Below are 20056 nucleotides of genomic sequence, written 5' to 3'. Positions count from 1 at the left end.
CATTTTTGTAAAATTTTGCTTTTATTAATAAAAGCTAGTCAAATAACTAAAAAAAATGAATAATGACTCTCATCTATAATATAGTCAAATTAAAAATAGATTTAATTCCTTAATACATAAGTTTTATGATTTCAAATTAAAAATAAAAAAGTTCAACATATGTATTATTAGAAACAGAAAGCATTTATTTATATGGAATTGAATTTTCCATAGTAAATAAGATAAATATTAATTAGTTTCTTAATTTCATTGATATTTAATGCAAATATGAAATATGGTCTAATGTTACATGCGGTCTGTTTAAATTTGACAAATTATTTATTGTTGGATAATCAATTATAAAAACAAAAATAAATATTTTATATTTTTGGCGCCATCTGTAAGAAATAACTGATAACCTTTTATTATTCTGTATATACATATATATATACATATATATATATATATATATATATATAATTTCCATAAATAATAAATTAATTACACACTTGCAATGTAATAATAATAATTATTCAATTATTTATCATTTAATTGCCATTAATTTTTATAATTATACAAATTCACTTTTTTTAAACTAAAACTGATAATTAATATTATTATTATACTGATAATTAATAAATATCTATAAATATCTATTATTTAAATTTATAGTAGTATTAGAAGTGATACCTTCATATGTAATAGAATATTGCTGATTAGTTGACATATACAGTGTAATATATATAATTTACGATATAAAAAGATTATAAATTATAAATTAATAATATGGAATAATATTTTGAAGAAAATATCAGGAACAAAATTAATGGGATAACTTATTTATATGTATTTAATTGTTGTAATTGTGTTTATTCATATAAAAGTGTAATATTTGTAATGAAATAGTAATGTCTTTCAAATTCAAAATAATTTAAAAAGCGAAATAAGCAATTGAATTAATTATAAACTCTTAAACGCGCATAAGATATATTTTATACATATTATTCGAAAAATATGCAAAATAGTGAAAATCCTATATATATTCTGCGATGTTAATAATTGTTATTACAAGATCTCTATAAATAGAAATGAAACTAAAAAATTATATCTGTACAATGCAGCCTGTGAGTGAACAGTAATCCCCGTATTCAAATTTACAAAATACTCAATTAATTTTCTCAGAATTTTGTATAAAATCTCAAGAATGCTACATGTAAATATGAAAGTAGCAAAATATTTGGCATTCTTATTCTTTAGCTTATTCAATGTAAAACTGTAATATTATAACTTATATTGTTACAAATATATTGCAAAAATAAAACGAAACCGAATTTAATATAATTGTAGTACAAGTGAAATAAAATGGTACGATAAATGTATAAAATTGCAAATTTTAAGTTATAAAAAAATTATCCCTAAAATAATATATTTTATTATTGATAAAAAATTATTAACTACAGAAGGAAATAGTATATAAAAAATAAACTTGAGATAATTATTTGTCAAAAAATATAACATTATGGTATTGTAGTCTACTTAAAAATGTTTCGATTTATTTCCTGTATAAATTCTATTTATATTTACATGATAATGACATTTCTTAATTTTCTTCAATTAAACATTATATTTACTAATTGTTAATAACTACTTGAAATATTCTCTACTTTATCGACTACAAATAAAATATATTATGTACCTGTTATAGATACGGTCGAATTATGTGTAATATGATTTGAGAATATTTATGCACTTAAAGAGACATATTATTAGTTGCAATATTGTTAAAAAAAGCAATGTAAAAGCATATTATAATTAATATTTTTAAATTTTAATATATATAAATTGATTTTTACGATTTTATGTTCCTTTCAGTATTATTAGTTTTCTATCTAGTCGGAAGATGCCAGCATAATACGAAAACAAAATGGGATATAACGTTCTTTATACACTAATGAAAAATATGTTAATTATTAATAGATATAATTATGAAATCACTTGTCAAAATCTATTGATATAATAATAATAAAATAAAAATGATATTTAAAAGAAAGAATATCTAAAATCGTTATCAACATTTACTTTTGAATAAATAAAAAATGTAGCAAATTTAATATTCATTATTTTCTGACTAATTAGCTTTAAAAATTATATATATTTGATAATATATATAAAATAATTATATAATATGAAAACTTTAATGATTAATTATAAATACTTGAATAATAATAAGTTACAGTAATACTGAAAGTTTAAGTTCAAATCTTTTAAAACATTCATTTTAACAAATTTTAATGCATAAATCTTTGCATGTGAATGCAAGTATAGTCTAACATGATAATTTTAAAGATATATAATTAATTAACATAAAGTAAATCTTTAGCATACATTTTCATATATAAATAGTAAATTCAGATGTTCAATAAATAATTAATAAATATAATTGAATATTATTTTATCTGCTTTCACATCTTTATATTAAATTTATGTGTAAAATTATTAATTATAATGTACAGTTATTAAATATTAAATTAAATTAAATAATTAAATATTAATATTAAATATGCTCTATGAGAAATTTAAATAAATTTATTAGTAGGATTTATCTTTAAACAAGTCCGTGTCTGCTTCATCAATTAAGAGAATGTACTAATATTTTAGAAGGTATTATAAAATTAATGATAGTAATTGGTTATTTTAAATAATTTATTTATATACAAATTTTAATTAAATTTATTACAAAATATTTAATACATTAAGTGCATTGTTCTTTATTACTCTAAGTATTGGGTATAAAAAATGGTATAAGAAGATCTACACAAAATGAATGAAAACATAATTGAATACAAATTTAAATACTAGCTAAATGTATATTATATTAAAAATATTAATAACTTTTATATTATATATATCCATATATTTCAGTAGTAATTACTTATTTATTACTTACAAATTTAATAAAATATATGTAATAGAATACTCTTTAATTAAAAATATATTTTTTATTACGGTTACATGAACTTTATTTTATATTTTTATAATTTTTCAAGATTTTGAAAATAATATTTAAAAATGTAATAAGTAGAAATAAATATTTTAGATAATATTTATAACAAAACAAAAACTCAATGTAAAATATTATCAATGAGATTTTACGTGAATAATGTATTTTCAAATACTTTTCTTATAAACCTAACTTCTATAGTAATAAAAAAATTTTTTGTCAGGATATTTTTCTATTCTTTATGTCCTCAAGGATCATATCGATAATTACGCAACTGTTCGATTAGTGACTATAAGAATCAAAAGTAATCTCGATCACTCTTGGTTGTTCGCTATGGGGGCTATGGGAAGCGATGCAATTAGGGGAGAACATAAATCCTACGAAGTTTAGTACACTTCCTCGCGACGCAAGCGCTCACACACTCACTTCTACGTAGATTTATATATAAATATAATAGCATTGAATTGGAGAATACAAATCAATCAGTTGGTAACAGCTGACTGCGCATTTAATTTCCAACGTAGACTACTGCTGATCCCCTCTGCTACTATTGACGATGCCGACTGACGATGCTTTGCGCAGTTCAGGCATGTATAAGCTGTCATGCGGATTGTTCAGCGAGTCAAGGGAGGCAACTGTTCAAAGGGCTAGAGGTATAGAAGCACTTGATGAGAACTGGATATTTTCATTAATTAATGTCCATATCTATGAATTAACACTTCTTAATCACTGTAACTATGTAAATTAGATGTAATTTTTATTACTGTGTGTCCTGCTAAATGATTACACATTTGCTTAAATCTATATATTATTTAATGCGACTTTTAAATAATCAAATATAATTTAAAAAGTATAATTTATTAATGATATTCATATTCCGATTAATATTATAAATAGTTACAAAATACAGTGTTGGTCACAAACCTTATACTATATATATATATATATATATATATATATATATTAGTTTATTTTTTAATTTTTATTTATATTACAGTAATATTGAAATAATTTTAAATGATATTAAGTCGAGTCTCCTATAAAAGATTCATTACAATTTTTTTAAATTTTTGTTCTTAGTTTGAAGAGGCATATTTGTCTCTTTTTGTATATATTTTTTTCCCCGTTTTTATAGCTTAGCGCATAAACGGGAATGTTATTATATATATGCATATGCATATTTATGTATAATATAATATAATATAATATAATATATTATATTATATCCTTTTTTAGAATACAGAAGAATATAATATATAATAATATACATATATATATATATATATATATATATATATATGCATCTTCTTGATGGCTAATTTTAATTTTTTCTTTCTTTAACCCGGATTTGATGAAATATTTAAATTCAAGTAAAATAATTAATATTTTATTTTATTGTTTTTAAATAAATACAATTATTATTTTCCAATATTTTGTAATGAATTTTTTATACAAAACTAAGTAATAATAATAATTTTTTCTGCAATAATCTCATTTCTGTTTAAAAAATAATCTAATTTTTCTACTATTTTTAATATAATGTAATGAAATTAGAACTCAGGAAATGAAACTTAAGCTATTTGTTAAATACGATATTGTTGAATACGATATAGAAATGGAAAAGGTAGACTCGTGTATTTATAATCGATTTGTATTTTTGTACATTATTGATATTATATGATTGTATTTATAAGTAAAAAAGTTTAAATTTTGAATTTAAAAAATATATTTCTTCTGAATAAATACATTAATATTAAGAAAGGCGAATTCTGATTTTGAAGTAAAAATTATCTAAATATTTTCTATCTAAATCTAAATCTAAGACTTTATTTTGTTCATTAATAATTGTAGCTTATAAATTTTTATATACTTAGTCTCTTTGTAAAATTTTATTTATATATCACAATTTAATATTGTACATTTAATTGTTCGATTTGTCATTATTATTATTTCATATTCATACATGTATCCTGAAGAAAACTATTAGTTCTTAAAATTGAAACTTTTTATATAAATCTATTTCATTCGAAAATAACATTATATTACTTTCTATTCCTTACATATATATTTAATTTTATATTATGTTAAACTTTTAACAATGACTGTCTGATATTAAATTTTGATAAAACTTTAATTTACATGGTCTTTAGAAAAAATGAATCGTAATAGCAATGCAGTAATTATTTTTATATATTTTGTAGGAATATTTATGTGTATGTATTATAATTGTATTGAAAAGATTAAGTGTGAATTAAGGTACTTAGTTTATAATATTAAATTGTATACATTTTGTTAAAATCTTTAGAATACTTAAAACATTTTTACGTAAATCTTGACAGTGTAAAATGAAATTATTAAAAACTTCATTTTTAATTGAAAATTATTAGATTTCAATTCATAATTTTTTCATGAAAATTTAATTTATGTATTTAAAATACCATATTAAATCATAAATTTTCGATATAATTAATTAAATTTACTTGTTTTTATGACATAATAATTGAACAAATTTTTTATCTATTTACATGTATTTAAAGCATGATCTCCCCATCCCGATTTAACTTATGTTGCTGAACAATAGTACAATGACGCAAGTTGTACGGTGCACTGCTCTCGGTGGCGTTGTTGCCGCATTCTATCACGATACTGCCGCGGGGGCAACTTGAGGGTACATAAAGAGAGAGAGAGAGAGAGAGAGAGAGAGAGAATCTACCCAGGACATAACTGGTCCGAGGTTCATCGAGTGTTAAATTGCACGTGCGATTCTAAAGGCTGGCTCGACGTTTAATTAACGGATAAGCAATAAAACCGCCTAGCTCTAAATGGAAAGCAGCTCAAATTTGACTGGAAACTGATGAATTGAGTTCCCTTTCATTGTTGCAATCATAAATTAACGAAGTTTTTTAATTTTATTTATCGGAGAATTTTCTACAATTCATTTTTAATTCGATGGCTAAAACGTAAAAATAAACTAAAAAAATTCTTATCTATTTAAAATCAAAATAAATTTTAACATCAACATTATTCTATTCATACATGCATATATATGAATATAAATTAATTGAATGTACCTTATTTATTATTATTTATTATTTTCGACACATTTAGTTAATTAACTTTTTATCGCAAATATAGTATAAGCAGTCTTTTATTATTTAAACATTTTCAATGTATTCCACTGTGATAAAATAATATTTTGAACAGGAAAATTGTTTGATTCATTTTTATGTATTAAATTTTATCTTTGAATAAACTATGTACATTATAATTTTCTATAAACAATGCGGCTTAAATATAAATACCATGAATTAAGTCGAATATATGTAAAGTATAATAAACGATAAATTTTGATACGGAATGTAAATATTTCTTTCAAAAATAGTTCCAAAAGAACTTTTTTGTCGTCTCTGTATTCTTATATACTTAAGGATCATATGGAATGAGAAAATTCAATAGATGAAAGATCGTGAGTGAACATGTAACCAATATTTATATATAAATATAATGAAACTTCAGATTTTTAAATCGTACATATAGATGGAAAAAATAGTTAACAGTCTCTACAGTTTCAATATCTTGTAATGCATAAAATCACAGATATCACCAATGTCGTGGATCACAATCAATACGCGTAAAAATACGTTGTTATGTTTCCAAATACATGTGCAATTAAACACACACACGCACGCACGCGCGCGCGCGCACACACACAGGCACCCATATATATATATATATATATATATATATATATATATATATATATACATATACAGAGACAAACAGACAGACCCATATAAAAAGGGCTTTACAGAAAACAGAAAGATATCATGATGGAATTCCCAAGCGATGCTCACTACAATCCAGCAATTTGGCGATTTCTTAATCAATTCCTCAAGTAACATAACCTTCAACTCGAAAATTGCTCCACAAACGTGTAACAGCTATCCCACTTACCTTTATCCTAGTGGATCGCACGTGTATATTCTACGTTCAAGCTGGACTTCATTGCTAAGCAAGTTTATGGCCGAGACCAGTACCCAGAAACTGTATAAATGGTAAATCTACCGTAAGATCATTTCAGCCGAAAATGATGTATTGCAGCTTTCGTGCCCAACCAGTACACCACGTATTTTCTCCTGTAATTGTTGACTTCTGTATCCCTCTATGCCTCTCATAATCTTCCTGTAACTTCATTTATTCTTGTCTTTATCTGTATATGTCTTATTCTCTGTACACATGCTATTTTTCCTTATTCGATTTAACCATCTGATTTCCTTTTTGAGACATCCTAATTAAGCACAGTATTTATTAAAATTTTTGTATAGCGGAAAAATAGATTTAAAAAAAGAGACATTAATATTTAAAAAAAAACAATTAAATGATAAAACTGCTTGAATATTGCATCTCTGTATTGTTCAATTGTACAGATAGATCAATGAAATTGTATAAATCAATAGATTAAATGCAAAAAATATAAATATAAATAAAATAAATAGGTAAATTAAACTATCACCAGCAAATAATGAAAATAAAAGAGCAGCACGCGAGAACGGACATTAAATTTAAAATAAATGAAAAAAAATGGTATAGAAAAGTATAAAATTTTAATTCTATTGAATTTAATATTTCTATGATTTATACTTTTCAAGTTATGCTTTAGTTTGGTTACCGAGATCACATATCGGAAAATCATCGACATTTTGTATATATTCAATTTATATCAGGTACATACTTTGTAAAAAAAACTTTTATAAAAAAAAATATTTATTTTTTATAATGAACAAGACATATTTCGAAAAACGTATTTATAAGGTTCATAATTTTTAAATTATCATATTATTACTTATAAATACGTATACAATTTAATTATTCATGCTTATATAAACAATTTCATTTGGTAATATTAAATTAAATTTGTTGTGAAATTTTAAAAATAAATTCTGTGCTTAAATTATTATATATTTATTACAATTACAAATTATGTATAGATTATTTAATAATTGATTTCAAGTATTTGTTTTTAATGGTATATATATTTTAAACTACATTCTATAAAATGTTTTAAATATAACTGAAAAGAAAAAGTAATAAAAAATCAAGGATTATCAAGTTATCTAATTTTAAATAACAATTTAATATAATTAAGAGAATTCACTTATAAATCTTTTAATTACTTTAGGAATTAGAATATCACAACTAGAATATAATTAAAAAAAGAAATTATACTCTAAGGTAAGTACTTCATTAAATACCATATATTAATAATATATATGTTATGTGAAATAAAGCTTCATATTATTATACAATCAGCATTTAAAGATTTTTTAATCATAATTATATATTAATTATAACACTTAATAATGTTTGAATAATGGTTTTTTTTTCAATTTGTCAATATAAATTCTCCTTAACCGTACAGAATATATTGTATGCATAATAAAGCAGTAGACGTATTTATATATTTAAATAATAAGTATATATTGGGTATAACTATTGTGGATTCGTTATAGCCAAGGAGCCATTTGCGTATTATGCTTACACATATAAAAGTATCACAGATTATATCGAGATCATTTTTACTGATCAATGCCTGTAACAAATGCATCTCGTAACCTCATTTTACAAAATATTTTCTATTTAACAGATTTTTGTTAAAAAAATTTTCACTAATAGCTGTATAGTGTTTATTATAAAAATCTGATGGAATCCCTGTTCATATATCCCTGTTCTGTAGTATCATTTAAGAGCAATAACGGTATTAAAGATGTCTTGTATGCTTATATTAATAGTCGATGTATTGAAAAATGGAGTATTACATTACATAAAAGACGATTGAAAAATTATATGTAATTATAACGTAAAGATATAGTAAAAAAAGCAATGTAGTTAAAAATACGTACATGAGATGAACTATAAGAAGGTATTCATGAACGTTCATTTTATCTCGATTTTTTTTGAGTTTTCTCTTATATACCATCTCCAACTAGTTAAAGTGCAAGTATGCATACATCCATATATACATAACTTTTTTAAAATGCTAAAATGGATTGAACTCCCAAACCAACACCTGTGCTTACCTGTGCATCAAGCGCAATGAAACGTAAATAATAAAAGGAATATGCCCTAAGGATCAAATACCAAAGACCACAGTATTGTATAAAATCACGAGGAGTTAATAATCGAACTCGGCTTTTCCTTTCACTCGTCCACGAAACGCATTATTGCGGTGAGAGAGAAAAAAAGACGAGGCGTAAAGAGGAAGCCAGGAGTGGAGGGGTGATTGCGAAACGAGCTTACGGGCTCGCGCACGTATTGTAAGCCGATCTACTGGCACACGAGCTATAATGTCTTCTGAAGAAAAAATTCGCTCTTTTTCATTTTTTCTCGAGTATCTAGCTTTTCATCGCAATTTTCGAGCCATCGGATTTCAAGCTCCTTTATTTGATGAATGAGAGGGAAATGATCGTAAGAAATCAATGACAAATATAAAAATCAATAACAAGTAGGAAAAAGCACCTTATATTTTAGTTTTATTGACGGATTCTAAATTGGATAATTTTTTATTTTAATGAAATGAAAATTATGTATTAATTTTATTTAATTAAAATTACCATTAATTAAACTAAACAATAATTTTTTTATAGTGAATTTATAACAAATTCGTATATATATATATATATATATATATATATATAAATATTTCTTATACTACCAAATTTTGAACATATATATGAGTTTAAATATTTTTTTACTATAGCAATATAATAACTTATCATACTTTAATATATTACCATACGATTATTATATTAAATTATAAAAAAATGAGTAACTTGTAAACATTAAGTATACAAAACTTACACAATAGAGAAGAGAAAAATGAGAAAACAATTTTTAAATAAAAAAATTAAAATACATTTAAAATAAGATTTTAAAACTAAAAAATTTTTGTATTATACAATTTACTTTATTATGTAAAAATAAAGTTTATAAGATAATTTATTTTATAATGGAATTTAATAAAAAAAAATGAAATCATTTTTGAGCAGCCGCATTGTATAGAATAAAAAATCTATTTTTATGTCAATTAGTAAAAAAAGCAACAGAAAATTAAAAATTGTCACTATTCTCTTACAATTATTATTAACGGTTCTAAAAATATTGTAATTAAAATGAAAATAAAAGAATCAATTATCTGTACAACATCATAACGTGTGCTTCACTGCAAATTCTTCATTAAAAATAAGACGACAGAAAAGGCGTAGAGTACGGATTTAAATGAATATCTACGAGACAAAAAGGAAAAGTTCAAGAAGTTTCTGGTTGGTCTCATTTGTTCACTTTTCTATTCTAAAGTAAAAGAACGACAGACAGACAGACAGACAAACAGAGAGAGAGAGAGAGAGAGAGAGAGAGAGAGAGAGTGAAAGGGAGAGTGATATTACTTCCGTGACGGTGAGTTTGAATACTAGCCGATAGCCATAGTGGGTAACCAGTGAGCCTATCCAAAGTCGTCTATGGATTTGAGCAGTACATATAACTGACTATTTCGTTTCGTTCCCTTAATCCGTATTTTCACGATGTCCGTATATGTGAATGTATTTAACATTTTGATAATCAGGAGTTGATCGTGCTAGCGCTCCAGCTGTAGACACACGGAATTTTTATAGGTGTACTTTATATATAGGTATATAAGCCTTATTCGATGCATAAGTGTTCTTCACTCCTCTGAAATCATAGTACAAGCATAAAAGCTGAAAGAAAAAAAAGTAATAATCTCAGGGATCTTTTAAAATCCACTGGAGCAAACAGAGCCATGCCAGATTGTCGTGAACTATTCCATCTTCGTCTTTCTTCCCTATCACCCCATTTTGCTTCTTTTCTTATCTGGTTTTTCTTGTACTCTTTCTCTACCCATCAGCCGACATTCTTCTTATTCATTTAATTTTTTTTTCCTTTTTTCATATTTGTTATTCTGTTTTCATCTCTGTTAATTTTCATCCCCTTTTCCTACTCTCTCTCTCTTTCTCTAAATCGTATTGGTTGCTTTTTACTTTGCTATTCTTTTACATCAAGACTTTAACGAATCCATCCTATTTCAATTTTTCTATAATGTCTCGTTGTTTGTCATTCTTATGAATTCTTTATTGTGTTGTGTGTTCATAAAAAAATTCATCTTATCACTTCTATAAAATAAAAGAAGTTTGTATAACAATCTGATAGAATTTCTCATATATTGATCATAGATATAAAGCTAATCATGATTGTGTGTGTATATTACATGTTTGTGTGTATTACACACGTAATTACACCTAATTTTAGTAATGAGTATTTATAATTGAGTAACCGAATCTAAAGTTTCATCATATCAATTTTCAAGGCAACTCTACTTAATTTAGAATAAATAGATTCGATTTCTATATATTTAATTATGAGCTCAATAATATTTATTTAACCTTTAAGTAAGATATATAAGATAACTTATCGAAAATAGTAGGAAATAAATTTATTACATATTACGTATTTGGTATTAAAATATTAAATGAAAGTAATTAAATCTAAACAATTTGTTTTTAATATTGAACTTAATATTGTTATGCTTGATAAATAATATTAAAACAATTTCCAAATTACAATAATTTCTATTTAAATTATTAAATATGAATAAATATTTATCATTACATATTATAAAAAATATATTATATTAATATTATAAATATTTAATATATTATAAAACTCAGTTTCATTAAATAAAAAATTTGTTCTCATTAAATATAAAATTAGATTATATATTTAGTAAAACAATCCTCATTTTTAATTCAAAATTATTTTGAATATATTAATAATAAAATATATATACTAATGAACGGGATATAATTATATTTTTATATTACCTCTACATTATCTCTAAACAGAGTTATTTTATAAGATTCCATCACAATACTGTATATAATTAAATATGGATTTCATTTTTACCTGTATTTCTGCTAATTTTTGGTAGAAAAAAATGACTATAAACTGAAAAAATTGAACAGTAGAATGTGTTGAAGATAACAAGTGGGACTATTTCACACAAAAAATAGTATAGATTATGAAGATACAATATCTATCATAATAAAATTTTTCAATATAATATTGTAAATATATATACAGATCAATAATTATAAAAGCGTTAGTATAAAGATATATAAATTCTTAGATTCAAATCTAGATCCATAATAGCATTCGTACTCTGGAGGAATGAGTTACTTATAAAGGGGAAGACTGTAGATGGTGAGGGCAAAGAAATAAACGTAATAATATCATTTCTCCCTCTCTCTCTCTCTCTCTCTCTCTCTCTCTCTCTCTCTCTCTCTCTCTCTCTCTATATATATATATATATATATATATATATATATATATATATATCAGTCTGTCTCTTTCTCTCCCTCTATCTATCTATCTAATTATCTCTCTATCTCTCTCTTTTTGGGTTACGTACACTTTTAGATGCTCAATATTCACTCTACTGCTTGGAGTCTACTGCAGATCCTTCAAGTACAAGGATTTCAACAACGACGAAAGGCGTGAAGAGATAGCACTCGTGCGAATCAATCTAAGCGCACTCGTTGACTCAATGTACATCGAACTCGTGTGTGCATGTGCCAGTCGTAGTTTAAATATGACGCACACGAACACATGAGTATATATCTGGCAACAGACAGTTAACAACCCACCGACCTACCTAGGTTGAGCAGAACATCGTTGGCTGGCTGGTCGGCTATCGAGTGAGGCCGATGCAATTCCAATTCCTAGCTGTCAGCAGCAGAGCTGCGGGAGAGAGACGCGTCCATTCGTGATCAGCCTCGCGTGAAATCCCGTGCCTCTCTCTTCCTCACTCTATCTACGTCTTTTGAATCACCCCAAAACGAACTCTGGTACTCATATTCACTCTCTCTCTCTCTCTTTCTCAAATTCTCTCTTGCTGCGTATATGGATTATTTCTCTCCTACGTCGACCCAATGAATTTCGTCCATTATACTCTCTCTCTCTCTCTCTCTTTCTCTCTCTCTCTCTCTCTCTGAAACACACTCTATTTTATCTTTATCTATCACTATCTCTCTATTCCTCATATTTTCTCTCTCTGATGTATCCCTCGCGAGAGCAAGCGAACCGCAGACAGCGTCGAAACATACAAAATTCTGACTTTGCGTTTATCAACTGCGTATTCCGCCTACAGCTCTCTTTTATACCCTTTTCCTATATGTGATATATACATTTTTTCTAGTTCGCTTTATATTTTCTTTCTTTATCAACTCCAACTTGAAAGCACCAATGTAGGACTTGCGAATTTTCAAATTACATATACAAGTAGTTAAATATCAGCTAGGGTATCTAGGCTGACTCTTACACTTTTTCTATGTAATAATGTCTGACTAACACATCAATATACTTGCATTTCCAGTTCCTAGAATAAATGTTATATAGTATATGTCTAAATCTTAACCGATTTTACATTCATCAATATAATGATCTGACATTTAAACTTTCTAATTACAAATTTAACTGTCTATTCAAGATTTCTATTAATACCCAAAGAAATAAAATCTATTTTCATACTATTTTATCTTTAGTTTTATTTTTTTTAGTGAACATATTTTAATAATAGATCGATATTTATTGCCTTGGTAAAATACATCAAGAAATCAATAATAACAGTGATAATTTTGAATAATAGTTAAAAATATCTTAATATTAATATATACTTTATTTATACAGAGAAAAAACAACCTTATTCATGTTATTGAATTATTTTACAATTGTCAAAAATGTAACAAATACAGAATTATTTTTTGATATTGGAATTGTAACTTATTTTCATATTGATCATGATCAATAGTTGTTATAAAAATTATATCATTTATTACAAATTTACACTAAATTTGAAGTACTAACAATTAATTGAATATAATATTAACTAACGAAGGCTGGAAATAAAATCAGGATTTAAGAAAGTCAAAATCTTATATGTTGATAGTAACAATTGTATATATGCAAGGAAGAATTGATAGGTTCGCAGATAACAATCATAGAAAAAATATTCAAGCAAATTTAGGGGTGTGCACGTGAAAATTCGTTACCATAGAGATGCAGTAGTCTCTGTACGCTGAAGGCTTTTTAGCGTATACACACAAATGGCAAAACGCAGTCTTGCGGAACACGTGTGATCGAGGGATTTGGAACATTCCTCTTTTTCCCACTGAGTATCCCTCTCTCCTTTTTCCTTACTCATCTTCTCTATCAAATTTTCTCTTTTTCGGTCTATATCTTTTTTTACTCTCTCTCACATTCTCTGTATCTATCTCTTTCTATGTACTGGTCGACGTACTCTTGTGGCCACGATGAGGCTAGGACTGTTTTTCTAGTGTCATTTCATCATTCTTTCAGTCTTTTGTATGTGCTTAACTTTATTTTATTTAGAGACACGTTCATCTGGCGTATTCCATTATTGATAGCCAATATAAATTAGATAGATTAAAAATGACGAAAATCATTCGAAATTTAAAATTAATAATCGCAATAAATTTGTCGTATTTTCCTTCTTATTTAATACTTTTACAACTGATTATAATTTCCAATGCAGGAAATTGACTAATTTAATAATATATTATTGACATTTTCTTTTCCACTTCATACATTTGATAATAAAATTTGAACAAAATATATAATATGAACTCATAATAAATTTTAATTTAGTGATGTGCAATACTAACTATTCTTGAATAATATTTTTATTAAATTGAATTTTTATATTTTTATTTTTTAAGTTTATAATATTAAGCAAATCATCAATCATATAAGAAATGAAATTCCAAGTTTTATTATCTAGAACTCAAAATGGAGAACCTCCACCATTGCATTTCTTTCTCTAAACAATTTTCCAGTTATATAAAACTTGTCTTAAAGCATTATTATTTAATCACTTTAAGCTATTCTTCGCGAAACATTTGTATAATTCAGAATGCTCTCCAAATTGCAAACCGAGAATTAACCAAAGGCTGTCCTTATAAGTCATTAAATATACGGAAATACATAGATTTTGGATTCTTCCCTTGTATTATAATACTCTCAATACATGAAGTATTCTTAAACAGCACAGTATATTATTAGTTAATGATATTGATGTAAATTTATTTCAGAATTTTTTAATTTAAATTTATATTTAATATTCCCCATGAAGAAATAGATACATCATAATTGATATTAGGCAAGAAGTAGTTGTTCATAAAGATAAATTAGTATAACGAAATATTAAATAAATAATTGATATTATATACACTAAATCATACTTTTATTATCAAAATACAATAATATACTTTTGTACAAATAAGCCTAATAAAAATTATTTTTCTCAAATGATTTTGACACATTAAAAATTCTTTCCATATATATAATCAAATTTATATAACTAACCAAAACATCTAATGTCTTATATCAATCGGATATTAAGCGTAACGTTTCCTTTCTGTGCGTAAACTACTTAGTATGACTGTTTTATCTGTGTATTATGTAGGATATAATTCGTATTTTTGTTTATCCAATTTACTGTTTGCAAAACTTAGATCTATTAATCCTTCATATAAAACAATATTTTATAGTTAATTCTGAATATGGTTAATTTGTTATAATTTATATCAACTATTCATATTCATATTTAAAATAATTGGATTTGATTTAATATTAGAGATTAGAATTTTGAATAATTTTTAATTCTTGTCGTTATGTTCAAAATTTTGAAAATTTTACTATTCTAAAAGTTTAACAAAATAATTATCAATTGTTTATATTCTATTTCTTTTGATATAAATATTATTGTAAAAATATTAATTATATATTTTGATATATATAATGCTGATGAAGTAGAAAATTGCGAAAGCTAATGGGAGTCTATTTTTTTCAGATATAAATAAACATTTAATAATATATTTAAGTTTTTTTTAAAACGGATGTAATTTATGTAGACAAGTAGTAAATTTAAATTGTTATAATTATAACAATTCAATATGAAAAATAAATAGTTAAACATAAATTTATAAGATTCATAGTAACTGTAATAAACTAAATAGTTTTATTTTGCAACATGGACTTCAAAATTATAATAGTTACTAAATATGATATTAAAAATATCTTATCTACTAAACACATATTAAGTGCATGGTTTATCAATTCAGTAAGGAAGTATCAAGGGATCAATCGTGTATACTAAAATGTACGAAGAATAATAGGCGTTTATCGCATGCACACGTGTACGCAGTCTTTCCTTCCGTAGTTGCCTATCCAACGTTCCCTAGAAGTTATCTCTACAACTCGTGAACTCGCTTTTCCTGTCGTCCTGCCACCCTCTCTCCTCTTTCGACAGCATCGCGCCTTCTACCCTTTTCATCAGAGGGGTGGCACCTACTCATAGAGAGACATGACTTATGAACGCTCGTTTATGGCTACAAAGATGCGTAACGTTCCAAAGGCTATATTGAGGTCCACCTTTTTTTTCGCGCCTAATAGAGTTAGTGAGAAAGGGGCGCTTCATCATTTTGACCCTTTCCAATAAAAAGGATCAGTCGAGGCGAGCAGCTTTTGTCATTGTGACGAATTGTGAGTGAGGTTTATATGTCTTTTATGATATTATATTTATCGTGTGCTCTCAACACTTTCAGCTGTTGAAGTTGAAAAACGTTCTATACAAAATAAATCCTTTTTAAGTAATGATACGATATTGAACACGTATATATATAGTCAGTAATTTCTCACTAATTTATAATTATTTTCACGATTAATAATTTTTAAAAATTAAAAACGTAAGAACTAACAAATTTACCAATGCATATAATATTTTTGATATAAAAACAATATATATAGATATGTTGTAATATGAAGAACATTTTCTTATTTAATTTTTATTATTTTTATTTGTTATTTGTTTGTAAAAACAATGTATGTTATTAATATTTAATAACAACCTTATTTAATTTTCTTTATTAATTTTTCACTTAATTGAAAACAAATACAAATCATAACTTAAAATTGTTTTAAAGTTTATTTTAATATTTTAATTTAAATAAATCAATTTTAAATAATAATTCTTATTAGATTGTTAATTATTCTATTTAAATTTATTATATCTTTTGTCTATAAGCTAACTTATATAATAAATATTACTTGTAATACTCAAAAGAATATTCTCCTTTGATTAATTTTTCTTTAATGCTATTATATTATTTTCAACTACTGTAATCTTAATATTAAATCACAATTTAATTAAGATGATAGTTTATTCTAAATTTATTTGATTCAAAATATGTTGAATTATAAGTTATAAGATAATTATAATCCTTAGTATAATTCTTATTTTATGTATAAATTCTTTTTTATATCACTAGTAAATAAATAAAATATTTAATTTTGTTAATAAAAAATAAATAATTGATTTTGTAAATTTAACTTGTATTTTATTTTCTTTAATTTATTTCTAATCCGTGTGCAATTTAGTCTACTTCAAAATACAATTCCATATAATTTAATTTTACTCAAAGATAATTCTTGAATTACATATATTATGATGATATGAGAAATAATATTAGTTATAAAATCTTTGCTATTATAAATGTTTATTAATACTATATTTATTTTTTATTGAAAATATTCGATTGATAAATATTAACTATTATTTAAAATACATTTATTATTAAAATATTGAAAAATTTAATATTATTCTGATATATTTCTTTTTATTAATTTACAAAATTTATAACATTAATTTATATAAATTTAATAATAATTTTTAATTTTATAGCATTTATTTATAATATTTTTAGGTAAAATTATTAACTAATAATTTTATAAAGACTATTAAAGTTAATTATTATAATTTCAAATTATTTATTAGTTTTAAATAAAATGTTATTACAAGTATGTATTTAAATATTTAGTTTATGTTCATATTTATGTAAAAAAATTAAAAAACATCAATAAATAGTTAAACGTGTTAAATGACCCTGATATTATTTATATTTAAATAGAATAAATTCGTAATGTATTTAGTACAAATTTTATATAAATAAAATATTTATTAATCAATTTCATTTTATTTACAATATGAAAAAAATATAGAACATTTTATCACACTCAAAATTTATGAATTTATATAATGGCATGTTTAAACATATTAAATCCTTTATTGAATATATACATGTATATTGTACTTAATATTAAAGTAAAAAAACTCAAATCAAAATTTATGCTAATTTAAATTTAGAATTCATAAGCTTACATATATTCGTATTATTATGAATTACATAACACATGTCTAAAAATATTAGAAAATAAAATAGATTTTCAAAACAGATTAAGAAACATTTTGTGCATAAAAGTATTATTTATTTTTCTAATGAATATAAAAATTATAATAAGTACTAAGATTATAAGCAAAGTAAAATTATAAAAGATTTATTTTATATAGTTTATTTTATTTATTTTATTTATATATATATATTATATATAAATTTTATATATACATTTTATATATAAAAGTCGGATTTAATTAATTAAAAATGAAATTGCTGACTTCCTTAGTGAAAAGGTGGCTCAATGGTATAAAGCAGAGTAGCACGTATGACTGACAAACGCTGATTTCTTCTTCCCAGTCGCCATTGCTTTTATTTATTTATGGTGCATACCCAACAATTTCTCTCTAACTTTAATTTACTTCACAGCTAAAACGAGTAACATTTACTGACCTGACACAAAAGTAGAAGCGCACTGAGCATGACGTGGCATGACTCGTAGTTTTATAGAAGGAAGAAAGACAGTGAAAATGTAGAGAACGAAGATTAAGAACTACTGAGGAGATGAGTTTGTTAAAAAAAAATAATAAAAAAGAATAAATAAAAGGAAAGGCACAAGATGAAGGCAAAAGCAGATTAATACTACGCGTTAGGAACATCAAAGAAACAAGATGAAATGAAATCCAACCGCGCACTCTCCACACTTTATCTTTCTACTTCTTTCACCACCCTTACAGACTGTTCTTCAGCTGCTAGTCTTAAATCTTTTTCGCTATCCATTCTTTTTTGATAAAATCGTCGACTTTTTCATTTTTCAATCTCCTTAGTAACGTATGTTTTTGTACTAACTTCAATAATAGTGAAAACACTGCAACTTCCTTTCTCATTGCATTTCTAAGTACCTTATGTAGTATTCTTTCATTTTGTTTCTACTTTCGCAACTTTTGCTTTTTAATTTGCAATAAACCATTTTTAATGTGTAACGAAAGGAATTTGAAACAAAGAATATATTATAAAAAAAAATTCATTCAGAACATTATTTTTTTTTATATAAATAGCCAAGCTAATAGATTTATTTTTTTATTTTTTTCTTATAGTTTATATTTTTATTTTATATTATTTTTTAGAATATTATTATTATATATATATATATATATATTATAATATTTTTTAAATTTATTAAATGTAAATCTTATTAATAGTAGTATAGATATTATACAATTTTATCTATGAAATTTAATATTACAAATGTTAATCATATAAAAATATTCATGTTTCATAAATATTATATGAAATGAATTAGAATTGATTAAAGTCATCAATAATGTTCATTAAAATTTGTAATACTATAAATAACTATGGACATTGAATTTATTTAATTATCAATTAGTATCAATTTATTGTACTAGTATTGTAAATATAAAATATGATGTTTAAAATATCAGTTTTTTTAATAATACAAATAATATTATCTATTTCTCTCCATATAAAAGCTAAATGTTAATACTACATTATTTATACTAAGAATTATACTGTTAAAGTTACTTTAAGTTACTTTCATTACTAATCATTTACATTTTTTTTAAAAAATATATATATAACGATTGGTAATAATAAATTTTACGTTTATCAAAAATAACAATTATGTGGTCAAAAGTTTGAAAAAAAAACTTGAAATGAAGTGGCATCCAATAAATCTGATTTTTGGAAATAAAGAAAATAATGAAGTTTTCATAAAATATTTAATTAATTTACTAAA

This window comes from Ceratosolen solmsi, unplaced genomic scaffold, assembly GCF_000503995.2.
Source record: "Ceratosolen solmsi marchali unplaced genomic scaffold, CerSol_1.0 scaffold57, whole genome shotgun sequence".
Classification (NCBI taxonomy): Eukaryota; Metazoa; Arthropoda; class Insecta; order Hymenoptera; family Agaonidae; genus Ceratosolen; species Ceratosolen solmsi.
This window is presented reverse-complemented; position numbering follows the sequence as displayed.